This window comes from Drosophila virilis, chromosome 2, assembly GCF_030788295.1.
Source record: "Drosophila virilis strain 15010-1051.87 chromosome 2, Dvir_AGI_RSII-ME, whole genome shotgun sequence".
NCBI lineage: Eukaryota > Metazoa > Arthropoda > Insecta > Diptera > Drosophilidae > Drosophila > Drosophila virilis.
The window spans coordinates 14,601,267-14,617,603 of NC_091544.1; the positions used below are offsets into that span (position 1 = coordinate 14,601,267).

Consider the following 16,337-nt stretch of genomic DNA (forward strand, 5'->3'; position numbering starts at 1 on the left):
GCGAGCCGGTTTGGCGAAACGTCTTGTTGGTTTTTATAAGGCTAAATGCGTTAAGCATTTGATCATACGAATATTAATTGGCAAACACCAAAGCGCAAGCTCAGTCGGGACACCGACTACAGCTTCAACTGCAGCGCCAACCCCAGCTCCAGACTATGCCCCTGTCCCTGACTCCTCGGCACACGCACACACGTCGCTAATGTTGCCAGCAATAAGTTGCCGGCGTGCGTCAAATGTTGCCAAGCAACACGATAGCATTGGACAGGAATGGTGCTGGTGGCGGGAGCAGGGCATCAGCTGCTGTTACCAGCCAGAATGACGACGCTGCAACATCTGCTTGATGCTGCCGCATCTTGCGCTTAACGGTTTAAATTATTTCTCGTCTCGGGCGTCTCTGGCTAGCGTGCAATTTGTGGCGCACAGCTTATCACAATTTCATTATTACAAGTATTATTATTGGCCATAGTAAATTTGCAGCAAGTAGAGAGCAGCTGCCATTTGGCATTGCCAGTGCTGTGCGTTTATTTGTAATTGAAATTGCGTGACTTTATTCTTCAATTTCGCCATTTTCCCGTAATTTCTGCGCTTTGCCATTGCCATTGTTGCCATTCAAACGAAAGAGAGATAAGCTTGCACATTTTGCCGTTGTATTCATACACACACTCACACACTCGCACACGCACGCAAGCACTTACATACGTGTGCAACGAAAACTTTTGGCGAGCTTTCATTTTACCAGCGAGAACAACAAAAGCAGCAAACAAAATAAAAAGCACAAACAAAAGCTGGCAGCTACCAGCTAACAAGGCTGTTCGCCTGTTCCAATGCGAGCAAGCAGCGCAATGTTTGCCCAGCCCTTGTGAACTTGAGTGTGTATATGTGCGTGCGTGCGCGTGTATTGTCACACTGTGAGTATTTAAGTTAAAGCACTGTGCAGCGGTTTGTTGTTTTCTTGCCTTTTGCATTGCTGCACGCCTGATGAAAATTGTACCAAAAAATCGCCGTTCGTTAGTGAAACGCATATCTGGCGAGTGACTGAAACGCGAGCGATTCGTGATTTCGTTGCGACAATATACTCGCTCTATTAAATTGAGCAACGTTGCTTTCGCTGTGTTTTTAGCGTGTTAAACAGAATTCAATATTGTATTCAAAATATCAAAAACAAAAAGAATATTAATATTCTGTTTATATCAGCAATATCCTAATGCCTTTCTGTTCTGCCTTAGAAAATGTAATTTGCGAACTGTGAATCATCATTTTACCAAAGCAACTTGTTTTTAAACACTCCTTTGACTTATTAGGTGAAAAAAATCAATGTATCTTCTGTGCATTTTATGATTAAGGCTTAATATATAAAAATAAAATCACTTAGTAAAACAAAATATTTAAATATATTGTAATAGTATCTGATATATATAATCAAATTTTATTGAATTCGCTTTGATTAGAAATAGTTTGTATTATTGTATTTGATCTTGATATTCATATTTTGGGCTGTATTTACAAAACCTGAGCTACCTTTGCATATATATAACGATTATTCTGATATATAAACAAAACTAGCTGAGCATCTTTTTCTTACAAAAATTGATGCAATGTTCTTCGGAGAAGAACTTATTGCGATTGCCACCACAGTTGGAGTAATCAAACAATTGGCATCGTGATCGACCTGGATTATAGTACCATAACGAGCGGTGTCCTTCACATAAACCATATTCGGGACGCGCTGAGCATATGCCTGCAGAGATACCATATCAACTATCAGCAGTCCCTTCACACTTGTAACTTACGCGTCCTTAAAGCATTGTTTCTATCCTTTGCAGTGTTATTTTTTGCGCCAGTTGCCGTTGAGATTAACAACAAGAACACACAATATATGGCTAATATGACTTTCATTTTTGAACCGATATAGCGACAAGCAAGGTATAGTATGGCACTGCATCGATTTGGCCTACGCCGACCTCTTTATATATCGCAGCTTCTTAATGGAAATGTGTTTTGTGCACTTGCCGCTAATTGGCATAACACATTTGCGGTGTATATATATTTACAGCGCCTATGCATTTTTGTGCACAAATATGAAGATAAAATATTGAATAGTTTTTAGGCTTAACTAAGGGTTGAAAAGTATAACCAAATATTTATCGATAACCTCACATTTTATAAAAAACTTTTGAATATTGTTAGAACGTATCATTCTCGACTTCAATAATTAAATTGATAGTTTTATTTTTTGTATACAAATAAAATAGATTAATTATTACTATTTGATATCATGTCTAGGACGCATGGGCATTTCCTTTGCGATCCATTCTTTAGCTCTATCAGTGCAAAATTCATCACATTCGGCTTTGGTAAAGTAACGATTACGATTTCCTCCGCAATTTGAATAGATGAATTTCTCGCATTTAAGTTTATACTTATTAAAATACCACATCTGACGTCGGCCCTTGCATAGGCCATACTCAGGCTTCGTATAACAAATGACTGTAAGATACAGAATTGTGCACATTACCTAAATGTCCACAGGATAATCCATCAATTTATCATAAAAACCTTTAGAGAGTTTATCAAACTGCATTTTGCGTGCACCAGAATCAAAGCTCATGCTATCAGGCATCTGAGCCATTACAGTAACAGCCATTAGTAAAACTAAAAACAGAGCTATAAAGCGTGCCATCCTGTACTTCAGCTGATGTTGTTCTTGAATCGAATGGAAAATGTGACTGAATAAACTGATTCACCTACATCTAACATTTATACCATTCACGAGTGGACTTGCTAACAACTGTTTTGTCAAAAGCAGACTACCTTTTAATAAAACCAATTGTTTAAAATGGTTTTGGACAGTTTTTTAAACAAAAAAAAAAAAAAAAAAGGAAAAACATTAAATAGCTAAAGCGCAATGCAATTGCTCAATCTGTAATCAGTGGTCAAAATTATTCGACCGGTTAACCAGTTAGTTAGCAAGCGAATTCAATTAAATTTCTCAATAAATTATAAGTGCAAAAACGCACGCGTTTCTACACACACGGCTCAGCTGTGGTGCTGCATACTTAGATGCATAAGAGTGTAAACAGTGAACTGGTCCGGTGTTTAAACCGGTACTTAGTACACGAATCGAGATTACGCAATCCCCGCACATCACATACCATCACACATACGCCATGTTGTACGTAGAGCATAGTCATACAAATGTAGACATGTCTCTCTGGCATTTGTCTTCTCGCAAAACGAAATCGAAAACATCGGAAAAATCGAAATTCTAGATCAAGGCCAATATTATACATGCATACATACATGCATATATATGTACAAATACGCACACACACTTAGTCGCTGACACACGCAATGCATGCGTAAAATAACTCAAAACTAGTTTTTCATTGGAGGAGGATGCTTGTGCTAGGCCTGTTAGCCAAACGCACGCAAACTGGGTCAAAAGGAAGCACTGCCAATGCGGGCAATAAATTGCAATTGAAATGAATTTTGTCATTTGACAATTTGCATTTGTAAATTACAAGACAAAACACTTAGCGGCACTTACGCGACTGACAGGGCCACAGGCTCCGCGGTCCGGGGCGGCAACCCCAATTACATATCCAAATACATTATCAAAGTTTACGATTGCCAATATGTCATTGATCAGCCGTTTATTTATAACAAACACCACTTGAAGGCTGCACTCAAGTGAAAAAAAAAATATTATTTCAAATTGTATGACTAAGAATAATGCCCCTTAAAAAATATAAAAAAAAACTTACATTTATAGCACTAGACGTAATAAAATGTTGTTTTCAAAAGTGTTCTACACATTTTTGAAATATAATAAAATATTCATCGTATTTTTACCTAATAATCTATGATGAGGAAAAAACGAATTAAAATAGCAGCACAGAAAACAATACAATTGCAATTGCAATGCTGTTGACAGAATTCGAAGAAGACTCGCACATGTATACAGGAGTAATACTATTCTTCATAAGCATCAATAGCCGAGACGACTTAGATATATCCGTCTGTTTGTGCGTATTTCTGTCCGTATGTATAAAGGCGATCTCAGAACCTATAAGTGACCTTGTACGTACGTCCTCCTCGTGCCGGCGAAGTACGAGATACCGATAATCGATAACTTGCCCCGTTTCCAAGCGATAACAAAATCCAGTTTTTAATCAAAGCCTCTTAGGTTATAGTTTATAAGAGACATGTATCTTCCAGAATAATATATATCAAGTATCTTTCATTTTTTTATTTGAACTATAGCCTTCTGTTGATAAAACAAAAAAGCCTGTATTATTTAATAATTTAATACCCAGCTTTGGGCCATTTCAATTCGATTTCGACATTTGTGTACCAGATTTATTTACATATGTATATATGTATGTATTTTGATCGGAGGTGATTGCGAGGCCGCGGGACTTGCCAGCTAGTTGAGCTATTAAGAAAATTAGCGAGCATAATTCTATTAATTTAAATGTTGCATTTAATGTGCTGGCAAAACAGTTTTCAGGCTTCTTGCGATTATTATGGTTATTAGCTAGAAAAGAAACACTTAGGGCCGCCTTGGGCTCGCCTGTACTGGTCGATTATCGATTGTCTCTGGCCTCGTGGAGCGTGTCAAGGCCTAGAAAGCAGGCGGAGATTGAACAATTCATAACTTATGGCATTATCAAATGCTAAATCTATCGATATCAAAAGATTGATGACAAACGAAATGCAAAATTTGGCAGGCACTAAATAAATATTCATATCTACAGGTTTGACGCTTTTGACCGCTGCACGCAAATAAACCACATGGTAGATTGTGCAATTATTGCTAATAAAAATGTTTATGGCCGCTGCTGATGCCCATTGGCCGATGACTTCTGCTGGAGCGATATGAATCACCATAAATCTAAGTGCAGTATAAATATTTATCGTGATTTTATAATCATGGCAGTGCAGCATGATGACCCAAACTATAAGAGGGGGACAACCAACTTGCCTTGCATGCTCTGCACCAACAGCAACAACAACAAACACCGCGTTTGGCATGCGTGTGAATCGCACGCAGGCCAACTGACCAATGGCCAATGTCCAATGGTCACAGACCACATTTTCTTCTTTTTTTTATGGCAGGCAAATTTCGCACATGGCAGCGTCGTGATTTGAATGGCGCAGATAAAAAAGGTCGCGCGGTCTTAGAAAGTGGGTTAATTAGCAGGCGAAGCAGATTCGAGTACCTGGATCCGCATGTGGACCCCACAGCGCACATTGCTCCAATAAAACATAACGCATTGGAATGCCCAATACTTGACCTCAAATGGCGCTGCCGGCAGCGACTCGAATGTCCAGCTAAGGAGGATGCGACTGCGGATGAGGACGAGGACGAGGACGTGCTGCTCGCGCACACGTCACGGTTAATTGGGCATTCAAATGTCAAGTTCAATTTTGGGCTACATTAGCGTTACCTATAAAAGGGCCGTTCTCTCTGCGCTGCATAAAATGAGATTTATTGTTGCATTTTGCTGCCTGCTGACTGCTGCATGCTTCCAACGGCTGCTGCTGCATACATTTTTTTGGCCTATTGGGGCTGTGACTGCGTCCAACTCTGGTGGCAATGGTCCAGTGCTCATCTGGCCAAACAATTGCCGAACGAGCCACCCGATAGCCGTTGCGCTCGCCCAGTCGTTCGCTTTTAACTTTTGAATAATTTGGCCAAGCCCAAATCGTATAAATTGGAATATCATTATTAGCCCAACTTGAAGGTAAATTGCTATGAAGAACTAACCCCAACTTGCAACAATTTAAACGCCTAATGCAATGTTAATAAAGTTTTTTACGACATTGACGCGCTGCTTCCGATTTAAGTCTTATGCCAAAATCGAGTTCAAGCTAAACGGCTTTTTTTAAGCCAATTGGCAATGGTCTTTAGTTATGAGAGCTATAAAGAAAAACCTACAATTAGCTTAATTCAATCACACTGTTGTACCCTGTAAAAAAACAAAGAGGAGATACCCCCGACATCAAAATAAATGTGTTCTTTAAATAAATGCCTTTGCGATCTTTGTAGATGTTATCCAATATTATATATGAGGGAAGGAGAGAGGTAACGATGGATGGAGAGTGAGAGAGAGGGAGCGTAAGCACCCTATCTCTATATATCGAGATTTCTATGAGATTTTCATAACACATTTATTAATAAGAAAAGAAAAACTTTGAGTAAAAGATGAAGTTAACGAAAGACGATAACAGAGTGAGCGAGTGGAAGAAAACAGAGTATTTATATTTTGTAAAGAAGGTCAGACGAGTGTGCAGGGTATTTGCTGAACGAGTACCATTTCCCGATACTCTCTTACTAGTTAATATACTTAAGTTTCAATTAAACTACATAGCTTAAAAAATTGAAGTGCAGCCAATGCAAAGCCACAACAGTGGCACCAAAAGTTTGGCATTGCAAAATTGTTGTTGTTGTTGGTGTAATTTTTGGTGGCATAAATCAGCGATAAGAAAATTAAAAGCCATAAATTTGCAATTAATTTTTAATTTGCGCAAATTGATTAACATCAGCACGCTGCAAATGCCAAATAAAAAATGTTAGAAAATAAATCAAATTGTAGTTAAACATTTGATAAGCATTTCAATTACGGCAAGTTTCTTAAGCGTCTTTTAACCATTTCCGCTAATAGCAGAATTCAGTCTGCTCCTAAGCCAAAAAGTGCACAATGTAGCCTCTAGTCCGGATTGGCCGGTTCGGAAATACCTCAATTTAAGGGTAAGTCGGGGTATACAAGCCAATTTTGAGGAATCTCTTTGAATATTTGAGACGTGCTTAAGATTATGTCTCAAAAACTATATCCATTTATATTTGCGAATTGGGAGAAGATATCGAAAGATAAGAGGATTAACTTGTTCTGATATATGTATTATTTCTCTTTCCATGGGAAATATTTAAGCTTCTCGACTTATCAGCTAGCATGCATGTTGCTGTTACTTTAAAGCGAAATAAATGCCTTTTACTAAGGATTCAAGCATTTCCCATGATCAAACCTGGTTAAACTGTTTTCCTGCAATGAACCCGTCAACAATAACTGCTAACCAAATTCGTCTTTCTAAAGACTTGGCCCACAGCCAAGTAAATGGTACCGGGCATCAAATTGTAAAAGCCAAACGAAATGCTCACAGCTACAACCTACGCAATATGGCCAATAAATTAGCTGGCGCATAGTCTAAGCTAACAAAAAGTGTGAAGGTCTCGGTCGGGCCAATCTCTCAGTGGCTGGCTGTGAACCCAGCGAAACTAGCCAATAACATAAGGCGAACTGTTGACCCTGCTGTTGGTGTTGTTCTTCTTCTTTTTCTACTCTGCTGTGGCTGAACATTATAAGATGTGATTAATTATGCTGACATTAAATCGGCTAATAGAAATATATCTCGTTGCGTTGAAAATAATGTTGACGTGATTGTAATTGAAGTTGTTGCTTTTGCCAGTTGGCAGTTTCTAGTTTCTAGTTGCCAGCTGCTTGTTGTTTGAATGTTGCCTGTTGCCTTTAACCCTGCGGAAAATTGCCTTTTCACCGAGTGCTGTGCAGTTTATTGCAAATTTGTTTGTTTGCGCTCATGATAACTGATGGGGAAAATGTTGTGAAAAGCGCTTACGAAAATACAATATGACAGAGTACATTAATCACATTGATAATTGGCAACTGTTTCACCATAATGCTGGCTTTCACGCCAGCAACAGTTGTGCCAGCAATTTGGCCAGTTGCTGGCACTTTTTCCGAAAGTTCTGATACAAACGAATCGAGCAACAATTAAACAGAAATGTGCGCCCATACACTATATACCTGTATATATAATTAACTGTTGCTTTAAGTTATTTGCGACGCATCATCAACGTATTTAAATCAATTACAATCAGCAATTTGTTGGCTCGGCTCGAGTCGGCTAGGCTCGGCTCGTTTTACCGCGCTGCCTTCTCTTTAATCAAGGCATGCGTTTGTATTACAGATAGATGACACTGCCCCTGGAGACGGAGATGGTCGTGTTAAGTACGCGCGAATTAATGTCTTGCCCGAGTCACTACATCTTGGAAAGTCCTCTGCAGCGGTTGCCGTTGCCGTTGCTGTTGCCGATGTCGCTGTTGGTGTTGGTGTTGTTGGTGTTGCTGTTGTTGCTAAATTGCAAGTCAAGACAAGTCAAGAATTTAACAGCCAAAGCGCCGCCTGCCAGTGCTAGTTGAAGCGACTTTGTGGCAGTCAGGCGGCGCGTAATTTACGTCGATTTGATGTTTCCAACATAAATTTATAGCGCGCACATTTTTACCAGCGATTTGTTGCCAGCGCCGCCTGCAACATGCTGAATTGATGATGCTGCCGCTGCTGCTCCTGCTGCTGCTGTTGCTGGCGTGCTTTGATTTCGCAGAGCAGCAAACACAAAAATGTCGCAATAGCATTATAATGAAAAAGCAAGAAAAATCATGTTGGCATGCGGCTGGTCGCACTGTCTAGTGGGCTGTTGCTGCTGCTGTTGTTGTTACTGTTGTTGCTGTTGCTGCGACTGTTGCTGCTGTTGAGTTGGGCAACATTTTTGCCAGCGATTTGGTTTTTATTGACTGAAGAGGCCGCCAGTTGAGGTGGAGGCAGACGTGTCTATTGAAGAGGCGCCTGCGTGTATGAAATATGGTGTTGCTGTTGTACTGTTTGCTGCATGTTGCTTGCCCGACATGACATGTTCGAGGAGCAGGAAGTCGTTTTGCGTTTGCCACATTTATGAGTTACGCTTTGGCCGCGTGTTGCAAGCAACACCGCATGCAATGTGCCACTTATGGATGCCGTGCTGTTGTTGTTGATGTAGTTTTGTTGTTGTTGTTGTTGTTGTTGTTTAATTATGTGCAACTTGTTTGCAGACTTAGCCAGCAAATGATGTCATTAGCACACAAGCCGAGTGGGCCCAAAGTGCAAAGGTACAACACGCACAATGAAATTAAGAAATTAAATGCCAACATTTAGCGCCAAAGCCTTGCAACATGTTGCTACTGCCGACAAATTGCTGTTGCCCCGCGGACAACACGCCGATCTAATTGCAAATGGAGCAGCAGCAGGGTAAATTATTTGAAAATTCGATTTTTCCTTTAACAACTAGCGCCCAAGGGCGGAGGCACGTTTAATTCCAAAATGATGCATATTGCTGTTTGCGGCAGCCATGTTGTTGCTGCCACTGCTGCTGCTGCTGCTGGAGTTGGTGGGTGATGTTGATGTTGCCTAGCCCAATTATAAGGCACCTGCAATTGACAATGCGGCCAACTGGACGGCATGATTTATGCGGCGCACCATTTAAAGTCCATGGCGGTTCCATAAACAAATTGTCGCCATGCGCTCTAAATGGACCTCTGCCTCTGCCTGCCACAGCCATGAAATTGAGCTGTAATTGAATTGCGCTCAGGATACAAAATTTTTGCAGCACATATACAATTCGATACGTTACGAATTTTTTGGCCATCTTGCAATTTATTGCAGTGCATTTCAATTTCACAATTAAAACACGGCCCGTAGCCACAAGCTCGAGCCACAGCCACATCATTAGTTTTGGGCCAAACAAATATGGTCATTGTCTCAGTGTATCTTTGTGTATATATATGTTTGTGTTTGTGTGTGTGTGTGTGTGTGTGTGTGTGTGTGTGTGTGCGTGTGTGTGTTTGTGTTTGTATGTGTCATGGATATTGCCACATATTGCATGCGACTTTGTTACGATTTCAAACATTTAACATTTGTTTTAGTCAAACAGCAACAGGCTGCATGTTTGCCCAGCCCGGGGGCTGCTGCCTTGCTTGGTTGTTGATAATTTGTAAGCAGCAACTTTGTTGCTGTCGCTGCCAGTGTTGAGTGCTTGTTGCTGTCCAAATTGCCAATGCGACCAATATGTATCTTAATCAATGTGGCAGCAACATATATGCACCCAGTCGCAGGCGATAATTAGCAAGCTGTCTCCCACAGGCAAACTTCTCAGCTCATAATAATTCTAAGCAGAAGGAGCTATAGAGTATGATTATTTCTAAAATCTCTTGATTTCATTATTCAGTCGCTAGTATATTTAAATTAATTTAGGCACCAATTAGTCCTTCGAATCATCAGTATCAAATCACCAGTTAAAGAAGGTCAGAGAAAACAATGCCTAAATGTTGGCCGGAAAGGATGAAGAGATGTCTAATATTTGAATGAAAAGAGAATTGGTCAGGCGAATCACTTGATCCTCTATCGGGAATCGTTTAAGCATTTCAACGGAGAGCTTTAGTAATATAACCAACAAACAAATGAGGAAATTATGAAATATCAAATTGTTTCCGGGCTCCGTTATTATATAGATGAAAGATCTCTCATTACAAAATTAAACTAAAAACACAAGTTCTATTCAATTTGTTTGAACTATTCATAATGAACTAAAATATTATTTAAATTTCCAAAAAAAAAAAAATGTTGAAAATATTTCTGTCATGCAGTGATATTATTTCAAGTGTATGAACGAAATTGGCCGCTTCATCTGGTGTAATCAAAGAGTCAGGTTAGTTGGCTTTGCCCAAATTGGAATCATTTCTGACTGCACACCAAGTGATCAGTGATCAGGCTGCCACCCGGCAATGGCAGCAGACCCCAGCAAAGCGAATATCATTGTCAAATGCGCTTTTAATTGATGTAGACAGCGCCCGTACATATTGGACAGCCAGCTGGACACTCGAGCTGGGGCTCGACCACAACTGACAAGCGCACATTAGCAATAAAATATCTAATTGGCGTCTCTTAAGCAACAACAACAACAGCAACAACAATAGCAATAGCAGAGTTGAAGTCAAGAAATGAAAATTTCATTATACGACTCGTGTTTGGCCAGGAGTCGAAACGTAATCGAGACTTTTGTTTGGAGATTTGCTCTGGCAATTGTCTGTTGTGACTCTTGTGTGTGAGTGTGTGTGTGTGTGTGTGTGTATGGCCTGTTACAGTTTATAGGCTGTGATTTATGCCAGCAACTAAAATTTATTTCATTTTTAATGAGTAATTTACACAAAATTGCATTAATTTGCGCGCCCAAAGCGAAACACATGCCACAGCGACAAGCAACACGCCATGGCGACAAGTCATGGCAAATTTCTGACATTTCCTTGATTTATATTTCAAATCGAATTGAATTCTCAAAAAAAAAAATGCTTCACGGCTCACCGAGTATATAATCTTGGCGTTATGCCCATGCAATTGACAATTAATGCAATTAATTTTGATTTTCGTATATACATAAATTGATATATATATATATATATATATATATATTTATATATTTTAATTATATGTTTGCTGTTAATTTGAATTTAATTCAGAAAATGCCGCCGCATTCCAAATTGGCAAAATGCCTTTGGCCAAGACACAAAGAAAATTGTTGGCAATAGCATGAAGTGTTGCCAATTAAGCGCCACCACATGCAATGTGCGTGGCCGTGTGCGTGCATTGCGTGGCAATGTTGCAACGATTACCATATGCGCAGCAGATGCCGGCCAAAATGGTCGTTGACAAACGCAGATCAAACGACGCCCCGGACTTGGATTGAGATGATTTAGTGTCACAGCGGCCAGTTGACCATAAATGCAACGTTTAAATTAATATGTACGAACGTCACCTAATGAAGCGGCTGCCCGCAGCCAAAGCGGACAACGTGACCAACACGGCGCGACGGTATTTTTGGAATTTTTACAACACCCCAGTCCGCTGAGAGAGGCGACAGCCGGGTCGTTCCACCGGTCCGCTTGCCATTTTCCATTAGTAATAAAAATAAATAAAAATAAAAATGAGAGAAAAAAAATACGAGGCGAAGACGAAACAAAATGTTGGAAAATAGTGCGAATGCGAGTAGTTTTAAATTATGGTAAAACACCTAGGCCATGATTTATAGTTGTTGTAAATAAAGAAATTAAAATGCTTTTATGGTCAACGGGCAAGCGGACAGACAGCCATGCAGGCTGCAGGCTGCGGCTTCTGTTTGGCCGGGGCCGCCTCAAATGAGCAGAAAAAATTAATTGCCAAAATGTTGATAAGATTATTTTGTGCATGCACCGGCTGGCAATGTTGGCAACACCCCCGCGCCATTGTGTGCCTTTGCTGCGGGCAAAGTGTCCTTAATTAAAAATTTGTTGCATGCTGGCAGCATTTGGTTGCGGCACAATGTTGCCAATATTAATGTGGCTCTGTAATTGGTTTCCCAAGACCAAGTCACGTTAAGTCTATTACAAGAAATGCATTTTGGCAGTATGCACCCGTGTGAGCGGGTGACGCGACTGTTGCATAACTCCATTTGTTGTTGTTGTTGTTGTTGTTGTTGCCGCAACGATTTGACAAGCAGGTTTAAGCAGTGCACCTAGCCAAGCAGTTAAAGCTCGGCTCGCTGATTGGAAGAAAAGACGCCATTTTTATTTGAACTGTACCGTAATAAATTAACACTAAAAGCTCATCGTAAATGACTGGCCCGATGTCCAGGGGGCATGCGACAAATTTATGCACTCACACTCACACACACACACACACGCACACGTATGCAACTGTAATTGGTTTCTGCATCTGCAACATTTAAGCCAACCTAACGACGCAGCGTCGCATCGTTGCGCACTTGTTTGCCGTTTGGCTAAGTCCGAATTTGGATGGTTTCTGCCACTAAAAGCTTAGAACAAGCTCGTTAAACGTTTTCAGATTGCATTGCGCTATAAATTCTGACAAAAATGTTGCTAATGATGTGTTATGAAAGACACTCATAAATCGTTTGATTCCATTGCAACATTTTGCCATGGGGACCAGCAAATTCGCAAAGAATTTATTGGCCACATTCTTTAGTATTTGTTAGCAGCTAAAGATAAAAGTTAGGACTACGCAAATTAGAATATTTAAATAAGAGTGCAGGATATAAACGAACAGACGCACGGATAAACGGACGGACATGGCTAGAACAACTCATCTATTGATACTGACCAATACTATATGTATTTTATGGGGTAGAAAATTCTTACGCCTATTACATACATTTACACAAAAGCATTTTCCATGGATTCAGGGTGAGCAACAAAAACAAAAATCAGCAGGATAGTGTAAATAAAACCGCAATCTAGTCAGTGAGGACGTATTCAAAGTTGGCCCACAAATGCTATATAATTTTTGGTATTGTGGCTATCAGCCAGTCGCAACGTTCGTGGCCCGAGCAACTGCAGCAAGTCTGTGCTGTAGGGGATGACCCCGAGGCGGTGCCTAAGCACGCTACGATCACACGCGAATATATCACATGGAGCTGGACAGCGCCTCACAAGTGCTGCCCTGTCGGGCGAGTGATTCGTGTGGGTTCATGAAATAGACGCGCGTGCCTGGCCAGAAGCTAACAATTATATTGATCGACCTCAATGATCTGCTGCAGTTACAACGTGAGCCATCGCAGCATACTGAACCACAACTTGGAGGGCCCCACTCTATTGGACTGGCGCCAGAGCACACGTCTGCGTTACTTTCCAAACGAAAGGATATATGCTTTCCATTGGTGGCATGGGATTAAGCAGTCAAGAAGTGCCCATCGGTTGATTTTATTTATAGAGTGTGACACACACGCTGGCGAGCTCGGATTGCACCTGCTGAAGCCACTTATTTTATTGATCGGCTGCCGCAGTTCGGCGATAACTTGGCGCAGCTCTTAAAACTGGTTGATCTTTCCCACGGTGAGTCCGGATGGCTATCACAGCAGCTAAAGATCGCATGCAGCTTTAAATTAAGCGCAGCTTAGTAAGTTAGTATGCAGCTTATCAAATCGCTGAAACTTCTCGGGTGCTGGAACTAATACCCTCTACTCAACGAGTAGAACCCCGAATCTGAAACTTTTCAGTTGAGGGCTAGCTCCGGTTAACCCTAACCAGTTGCACACGTCACGAGATCTCGGAAATTTGCTCAGTTAGCCAACCAAAGGCGCGGGAAGCCGTTGCAGCACCGCAAATAATCATGACTTAGCCCAGCATCCAGCAAGCAACTGCTCCAACATCATCAGTGGCAGCAGCAGCATCTGATGATGATAAATGTGTCGTCTGGTCCCTGGCAGTTCACATGAAAAACACATTACGCGCCAGCGTTTCTTAATGTACAATAATGATGGAAAAATCATGACACAAGCCTCACAATAATGTTGATAAATCAAAGCAAATATATAAGCACAGACGGGCCGCAGAGCTCAATAGAAATATGCGCTTACAGTTACAACCAATTGTTGTTGTTGTTGTTGTTGTTGTTGTTATACCCTAAATGAGAGCCGCAGAATCTAGACACATGAGCTGGCCCATGGAGCATAGGCATTCCGCCTAGGGACTGAGTTCTTAAAAAGGCGCTTTTGTGACTTTGATGTGAGAAACAATTCCAGTAGGGCATACATTGTTCGGTTCGTTATTATTATTATTATTTTTTTAAGTTTTTTGGTGTTGACATGGCCAGAACCGAAGCAGACACTAAAGTTATGAACCTGCGCCGCTCTGCTATAACAGGCATATGCATGTGGCACGTAGCAAAACAACTGCAAAAAAATGGCTAGCAACACGTTTCCAGCCACCGCCGCAGACTTGTTGACGGCAGCTTTTGTCTTGGCTGCCTTATTATACCCTGTGCGGTGTGAAAATTGACAAAGGGTATACGCAGTGTGTTATACAATAATAACAAGTATGAGGTTCTAGTCGGAAGCTCCCGACTAGGGGATACCCTGAACCCTCTTCTTGCAACACCAAATGCATATATGTGTTCTATTTTAGAAGCTATCAAGTTTGGTGACCCTAGCCCTTCTTATTGACCAAAATTCCCTAATAAACAGGATATCGATATCGATTTTTATCGATTGCTTCGAAACGGAGTAAGTTATCGATTATCGGAAATAACCTCGATCTGCGCAGGTACTAGGAGCACCTACATCTAAAATTTCAAGTCTCTAGCTCTTATAGGTTCTGAGATCCTTGCGTTCATACATACGGACAGACGGACATGGCTGGATCGATTCGGCTTTTGATGCTGATCAAGAATATATATACTTTATGGGGTCGGAGATGCTTCCTTCTGCCTGTTACATACATTTGGATTTTGCACAAGTACAATATACCCTTATACCCATTTTTAATGGGTTCAGGGTATAAAAATTGGAAATCTTATAGATTAGACAACCTACCTATTAAGTTTTTCAGATTAGACACTGCTATTTAAAAGTAGGGTATTCAGTGTCTAACATACAGTCAAAACATTTCTAACGGTCACTTTTTTAAAACCATTTTATATTAAGCTACACCCCGTTTCCCCTCTACTCGGCGAAGACTCCTCTTGAGTGTAAATTCAATGCTCGCCTAGCAAAGTTTTCATTGTGCTTTTATAAAATCTTGATTTTGTGATGAAAAATTGGTATTTTAATCCTACTAGACTACAATTTTGAAATATGGTTTCAATTTGGTAAGGTCTTGTTAATTTTAATGAAGGCTCTTCGCGCTTCATCTTAGACCCAGATAATAATGATAATAGAATAAATAAAAAACTCACCATAATGACTTGTTGTTGTACACTGAACACAGGGTATTTGTAAGTCTATCAGTAAAACAGATCCATTTAATGCTTGCCTTATCGATGCTTTGTTGTTGTCGTTGTTGTTAACTCTTGCTGTTTAAGCCATTAAAATATATAGTTAGTGTTATTGCTGTCAATATGAGGTTGGCAGTGGATCGCAGAGGGGTAAAAACAACACAGCACATGTCAGAGCGTTTGGCTTGTTAATAATGTTGCTGCTGGCAACAAAAGTTGCTGATGCTCGTTGCTGATGATATTGATGTAACCATAATCACGATCTAATTTATTTACAAATTTTTGTGTTGAAATCATACGTTCGAAGTCGTGTTTAAAAGGTTCTTTATGATTTATGCGCGCGTTGAAATGCCAAAATGTGTGCAAAAACTTCTCACAGACTCAAACGATAAGCTCTGGGCTCTATTGATTGCCATTGTCCAGAATGCAGCCGGGTCAGCTGATCCCAGGCACTGTCTCCGCTGTGCGCCGTCATGTCCGGGCACCGCTTTGAAGCGTTAATTTAGATTTATGGCACAAATCGCAACTAGCTTGATGCGTGATGCAGCCGCCAGGCCATGAGCATGCGGCTGCCACCCAGCAAACGCAACTGGGCAACTGTTGCATGTGGCCCATTTGTCATGCAGCAGCGATCGTGTGCTGGGACTTAAGGTGTGCGGTGCCAGGTGAGATGCGGCGCAAGGTAAAAGCAAAGACTCTGCATTAATCTCGCACTCTTACTGGCTATATAGTCTGCAAAAATGT

The 16,337-nt window shown here is 40.7% G+C and overlaps 1 protein-coding gene and 1 long non-coding RNA gene across 2 annotated transcripts in view; both read right to left on the reverse strand.

Annotated features, from left to right (window-relative positions):
- The window catches only part of Ir94h (Ionotropic receptor 94h), a 124,918-nt gene that overhangs the window by 108,325 nt on the left and 256 nt on the right, over positions 1-16,337 (reverse strand). Inside the window, exon 2 of the mRNA XM_070207553.1 lies at positions 15,555-16,325. The gene's annotated coding sequence lies outside the window, so the exon portion shown is untranslated. The remainder of the gene's footprint in view (positions 1-15,554; positions 16,326-16,337) is intronic.
- LOC116651263 (uncharacterized) lies at positions 1,376-2,266 on the reverse strand. The gene is made up of 2 exons (XR_004304266.2): positions 1,791-2,266; positions 1,376-1,738 (listed from the first exon to the last, which is right to left on the reverse strand). It is a non-coding gene; the product is annotated as an uncharacterized lncRNA (long non-coding RNA).